Source organism: Sceloporus undulatus, chromosome 3, assembly GCF_019175285.1.
Source record: "Sceloporus undulatus isolate JIND9_A2432 ecotype Alabama chromosome 3, SceUnd_v1.1, whole genome shotgun sequence".
Classification (NCBI taxonomy): Eukaryota; Metazoa; Chordata; class Lepidosauria; order Squamata; family Phrynosomatidae; genus Sceloporus; species Sceloporus undulatus.
Window position 1 is genome coordinate 241,122,807 of NC_056524.1, and position 5,849 is coordinate 241,128,655.

The window sequence follows — 5,849 nt, forward strand, 5'->3', positions numbered from 1 at the left end:
GAGCAGCAGAAAAGAAGCTCTTGTACTTACTTGTTCCAGCACCACTACAGGAAGGGCATGTTTGGTTTCTCCAGTCATCCCAGTACTACAGGTGATACTAAGGCCACTGTAGGAGCCACTGACTACAATGGTAATTTGTCTTCTTTTCAGAGTCAAGGCAACAGCCTGGAAGATTACTTTTGTAAAGTCATTTGTTGTTAATCTTTGCTGTTATGATTCCCTATGTTTCAGGTTCTGTTTATTTTGGTAGCTTGTTAACACTATTTATTTCTGTTCCTTTTTAGGGAGGAAGCCATCTATAGAAAAGAGAATGATATAAAACTAGGTGGGGGGAGGGAATCCTCTGAAAGCTTTCTCCAAAACATTTTAGCTATCTAAAGTTACAAAATTTATGGGGTAAATGCTATCCATTGCACAAGAAACATAGCAACATTACTATTAGTGGCAAAAGGAATATCTTTTTGCTGTCCTTAAATGTGGTGGAGTGGAGCCAGGGACTGCAAACTGGAATCTTCCAGGCTTTTTAGTTAACAGGGACTATAACATTGTCTACCACCCCCTTTGGACTCCCCTGTTTCCTCTGCGTTTTCCTGCAATTTCCACAGCGGTTGGTGCAGAAGTGAATATTTCCAAAACAATGTATTATCTGTGTTATTACCCAAAATATTTTGAGGTGGCTTGGACCTGAATACCCATTAGCTTTACCAAAGGCCTGCTTCTGGTAAACATGAAAGCCAATCATTTTTTAAAAAACATAGATTAACAGAGCTACCTGCATATTTGGAGCACATTTATTGGGGCAACTTCAAAACATAAAATACATCATGCAAGCCCCCAAAGCTTCACTGGCTTCTTCATCAGGCAAAGATGTTTAAAATCATAGAGGAGAAGAAAAGTAATGATGAGAGTCATAGGCCTACATTTCATCTAAAATATTAATTCTGTTGTCAGTTAATATGATATTGTCACTTAATATGGTACTGAGGGATCTCTATGCAGACAGAGGCCACTCTCCTTCATGGCCCTTTTAGAACTGGGAACAAAGTGCAGTAAAAATCAGGTAGTAAAATTTCAATTTCATTTGCAATAGAAATGTGATGTAGGCTTGAGTTGCTTGACTTGCATTCAGGTTGGACTCAGGATGGTTCAATGACTCGACCTGGACTCAACTCAGAGATAAATGATACACTGACTTGACTTGAGTCGTAACTTGATATTTTTAGAGACCAACTTGCTGGCATCGTTCACTTCGAGTAGCAGCAAGACCTGACTCCAGAGTGTGGGGCACATATGTTAGGCAGCAGGCTTCAGGCAGACTGATCCTTATAAAGCTTTTTGAAAGCTTTAGAAGCCTCCTCTGATGTGCAGCAGGGACAGACTGCCAAGCAGACCTCAACACTATTGGCTAATGTGTTTACTGTTCCTTTCTGAGAAACACACCCCACCTCATAGATTTTTGTGGGTTTTTCAGGCTATGTGGCCATGTTCTAGAAGAGTTTATTCTTGATGTTTCACTAGCATCTGTGGCGGTCATCTTCAGAGAATGAACACCCCACCTCCTTTTTTCCTGTTAAAACTGGCTCCCAGACTTAAGATTTGACTAGACACTTGACTTGAAAGAATCTTGCAGGGACTTGAGACTTGACTTGAAGGTAGAGACTTTAGAGTTGACTTTAGACCTGAAATAAATGAATACATCACTGGTAACTTCCCTTGAGGTCCAACTGTCTCTGTCCTGTGTGAGGCTATCTGCCTCTTTCTTGGGCAGAAGACATTGAATTTCTCAAATAGTCTCTGTACTGTCACATCTGGAAAAAGCTTTAAGGTGCTGTATAAGGAAAGCTTGCCAATAGTAGTCCAATAAAGAGTTTTACCGTTGTTGAAAGTAGAAAATCTCAAAAAATTAAAGCCCCATTCTCACTGGCACTTTTGCGCTGGAAGGAACTGGGAAGCTTCAGTTTCTCCCTCCCCGAATCCCCCCGGAAGCAAGTGCTGACTACCAATCAGTGGTATTTTAACCCTGAATGCCCTCTTGAAGAATTTGGGTTTAAAATGAAGGTGCCTGGCTGTCAATCAAATTTAGTTCCATGATCGTCATAGGTGATGTTTCCAGCACTCATTGGGCAATCAGAAGTGTGCTTCCCCCTCCTTTTTTTTTAAGAGCCAGGCGCCAGAATTCGCACATTTTGTCAATTTTAAAAACCTCCTGTGTGTGTGGGTATTTGGGTCAGTGCAGGTTATGATCTGCCCTTGACCCCGTTTTCAACCCCAAAATGCAAGCTAATGCCATCTCTGCATCCTACATTTTCCCTCTTGCCACCCCAGAATGCCTCATAAACATGTAATAATAATAATAATAATAATAATAATAATAATAATAATAAATTCCTCACCTCAGAATGCCAGAAAAAGATGTAATGCCATGCATTCTTTGCTTTTCCTAGGCTACTCCTGAATTCCTTAGAGATAGTAGCAAAAGCATTCTGTGTATCAATTTGCCAATTTGCAAAATTGGAAAGAGAAACGTTGTAAAATTTGCATTGTAGCATTCATTCACAAAGGAAAAAAGCCTCTTGCAAAGTGCTCCTTTCAGCATTTCCCCTTTGCTGGAAGTGAGGAAATGAAAGGGAAAGTGAACAAGCAGCTAGCCACGTTCTATCTAATACAGTGGTACCCCGGGATACGAAATACCCAGGTTACGAAATTTCTGGGATACGAAAAAATCCCATAGGAAATAATTGTTCCGGGTTATGAATGTTTTTTCGGGTTACGAAAAAAATTTTTGGTGCTTTTTTCGGCTTTTTCGCACGAAATCGCGGCTTTTCCCCATTAGCGCCTATGGCATTTCGGCTTACGAAGGCTTTTCGGGTTACGAAAGCGGCCGCGGAACGAATTACTTTCGTAACCCGAGGCACCACTGTATATATCTACCTGAAGCAAAAACCATGCACATTTTTGCCAAAACTAATTATAAAGAAATAGAAATAAAAATGGAAAGGTCCCTGCTGGAGAGCAGAGGCTTGGCTTGCTCTGTCCCTCTGACCTGCCCTGATTTGACCTGCCTCTTCCTTCGCCTCCTCCTGCTCCATTATAGAATGCCCTCCATGGCCCCCTTCTTCCCCCCGGCTCCTTCATCCTCCTCCTCCGTCACTGTCTCCAGTTCCCCCCTCTGCACTCCCTCTGACTGCCCTTTGCAGCCCCTGTCAGTCACCCCAATTCCCCCTTTTTGCCTCCTGTCAGATTCCCCTTTTTTCCATCCTTCCTCCAACTCTTTCCTCCTCCTCCTCCTCCTCCTCCTCTTCCGCCGCCCCAATGAGGAGAGGGAATGCTTACCCTCTGCCCTCCCTCTGACCTACATCCCTCCCCTGAACTTGACCTGATCATGATTGGGGACAAGTTCATATTTGGCAGAACCCGGGTTTTTTCAAAAGAGACGGCTTTTGCCCCGATTGCAAATGACCTGCGCTAAGGGGCATTTGACATGAAATACTTGTGCATGCCTCTGATTCGCTTGTGGGAGATTCGGGGCCAATATGAACTTCACGTGAAAGAATTGGTTTCTGATCTGGGGTAAAGTGTAGTCTGAATGGCCCCTTAGTCTCAGTCATTTGGCTCCCTCTTGTTTTAAGGTTCCCCTGTTGGGTGTAAATTGGGCATCTTCAAATCCAGAAAATGTATTCAGGGGTAGCCATTTTGGATATGCAGCAAAATCCTTTCTTGATGAAGAATCCAGTAAAGCCCCCAAAGATGCATCTCAGCTGGCACAATAAGTTGGGTATCTTCAAATCAAGGAAGCACATTCTTTATTGGGCTGGCTCCAAAGCATGATGCATCATGCAGGCTTTTGGGCTTCACTGGGCTCTTCATCAGACAAGGATGTTGAAAATAATGTAGGAGAAGAAAGGTGACAGTGTTTTGTTTTGTTTACCTCTTTGCCTGATGGGGAGGCTGGTGGGGGTTCAGGAGCTTATATGCTGTATGTTGTGCTTTGGAGCTGGCCCAATAAAGATATTACTGCTTTGAGAATTTTGTATTTTGTTCTATTTTGCTGCATGGCCAGTGCAGCAATCTCTGAATATGTTACCTGTATACTTGGTTTCTCTTTGTGGGTGTTGCTATAGGATGCCATGACAAAGGCCTGCACTTCAAAATTTCCCCTACAACACTGCTCATTATTCCTTCAAAAATAAAAGGTTATGAGTAATTGTAATTACTTGTAAAATGTTACCATCCAAACTCTAATCACCCAGCACAGTCACCTGAAGGGATACATTTTTTAGAGTTGTTTGGTACATATAGAATACTGTGATAATGCTGTATGCCCAAAGTAAAATACAAAAATTAAAATTATCTTGTTCTGATAATCTTACATATTTTAAATGCTTCTTTGTTAACAGCAGAGTTGACTATAGTCCTATTTATCTAGAAGGTTAGAATTTTTCAAATGCCTTAGCTCTAGAGATAAGTGTATTAGTATCCACCACATGAAAAGTGGAGTACTTTTGTGCAGATCTTGTACATTTGCCCTGTATTGCAATGCACATTTTGCAAGTTTGTTAAATAATCTAGCTTTAAAAAAAATTCTAAAAGAAAAGACACAACATTTCTGTGGTTGATGTAGGCACTAGATGGCACTGCAGGTCAGCATAAATTGTGTTCAGAAGTCTTATGCAATAGTGGTCCTAAATGATGGCTTAGACACATTGATATGGAGTCATAGGTTGCATAACAGTGAATATAATTAAACACTCTAGATAGGCTCACTCAGGACAAGCAGTGGTTCCTTCTAAACAAGCAGCTTGCAAGATACATAGATATGAGAAAAGTTGGCGAAATGTCATATTGTTGTGCACCTTCAAGTTGTTTCTGACTATGGTGATCCTTGGTCGATCCTATCACAGGGTTTTCTTGGCAAGATTTATTCAGAGGGAGCTGCTTTTTTTTTTTTAGCCTACAGCACCTGGTATTCCCATATTCCCAGGCGGTCTCCCATCCAGGTACTAACCAGGCCCCACCCTGCTTAGCTTCCGAGATCAGACGAGATCGGGCGTGTTCAGGATGGTATGGCCATAGGCAGGAAACAAGATTTTTTAAAAAGTTGTTATGTTCTACAATTATATTGTCCTTCTACCAAGAAGCTTAAGACAACAACCCCCACCTTCTCTCACTTTTTATTCTTACCATAACCTTGTCAGGTAGGTTACTCTGAGAGAAGGAGTGACTGGCCAAAAACAATCAAGTGAGCTCCATGGCCAAGTGTGAATCTGAAGATCAGTTTCTCAGATCCTCACTCTAATTACTACACTGTACTAGATTACTACGTTTTTCTTTCCCTGAATTGCTATAATTAGATAATGGCCTATTAAATGTCCTGAGATGGGAGAGTTTTAATTATGTCATATCTTCAGTTGGAGTGATAATCAAGCCATCCTTGAGATGCTGAACTGCAGTTCCCAGCAACCCTAGCCAATATAGTGAATAATAATAATAATAATAATAATAATAATAATAATAATACTATTTTTTATTTGTATACCGCTTTTCCTCCAGATCAAAGCGGTTCACAACATACAAGCTACATGTCACATGCTATAGCACAAAGCAATACAATACATCAACAGTGACATCAGCGATCTCATACAATTCAACAAAAATCCTCAAAAACCATGTACAAAGCAGTCAAAGCTATCAGGCGAGGCCTGTTGTTGCCGGCCTGCCTCTCTCCCCCTCAAGATGGTGGTCGGAAGGAGGGCTCTTAGTCTTTCCAGGCGAGGCCTGTTGTTGCCGGCCTGCCTCTCTCCCCCTCAAGATGGTGGTCGGAAGGAGGGCTCTTAGTCTTTCCAGGCGAG

The 5,849-nt window shown here is 41.7% G+C and overlaps 1 pseudogene; it reads right to left on the minus strand.

The window, feature by feature from the left end:
- Positions 1 to 4,948: 4,948 nt before the first annotated feature.
- Positions 4,949 to 5,075, minus strand: LOC121927487 (annotated as a pseudogene).
- Positions 5,076 to 5,849: the final 774 nt, after the last annotated feature.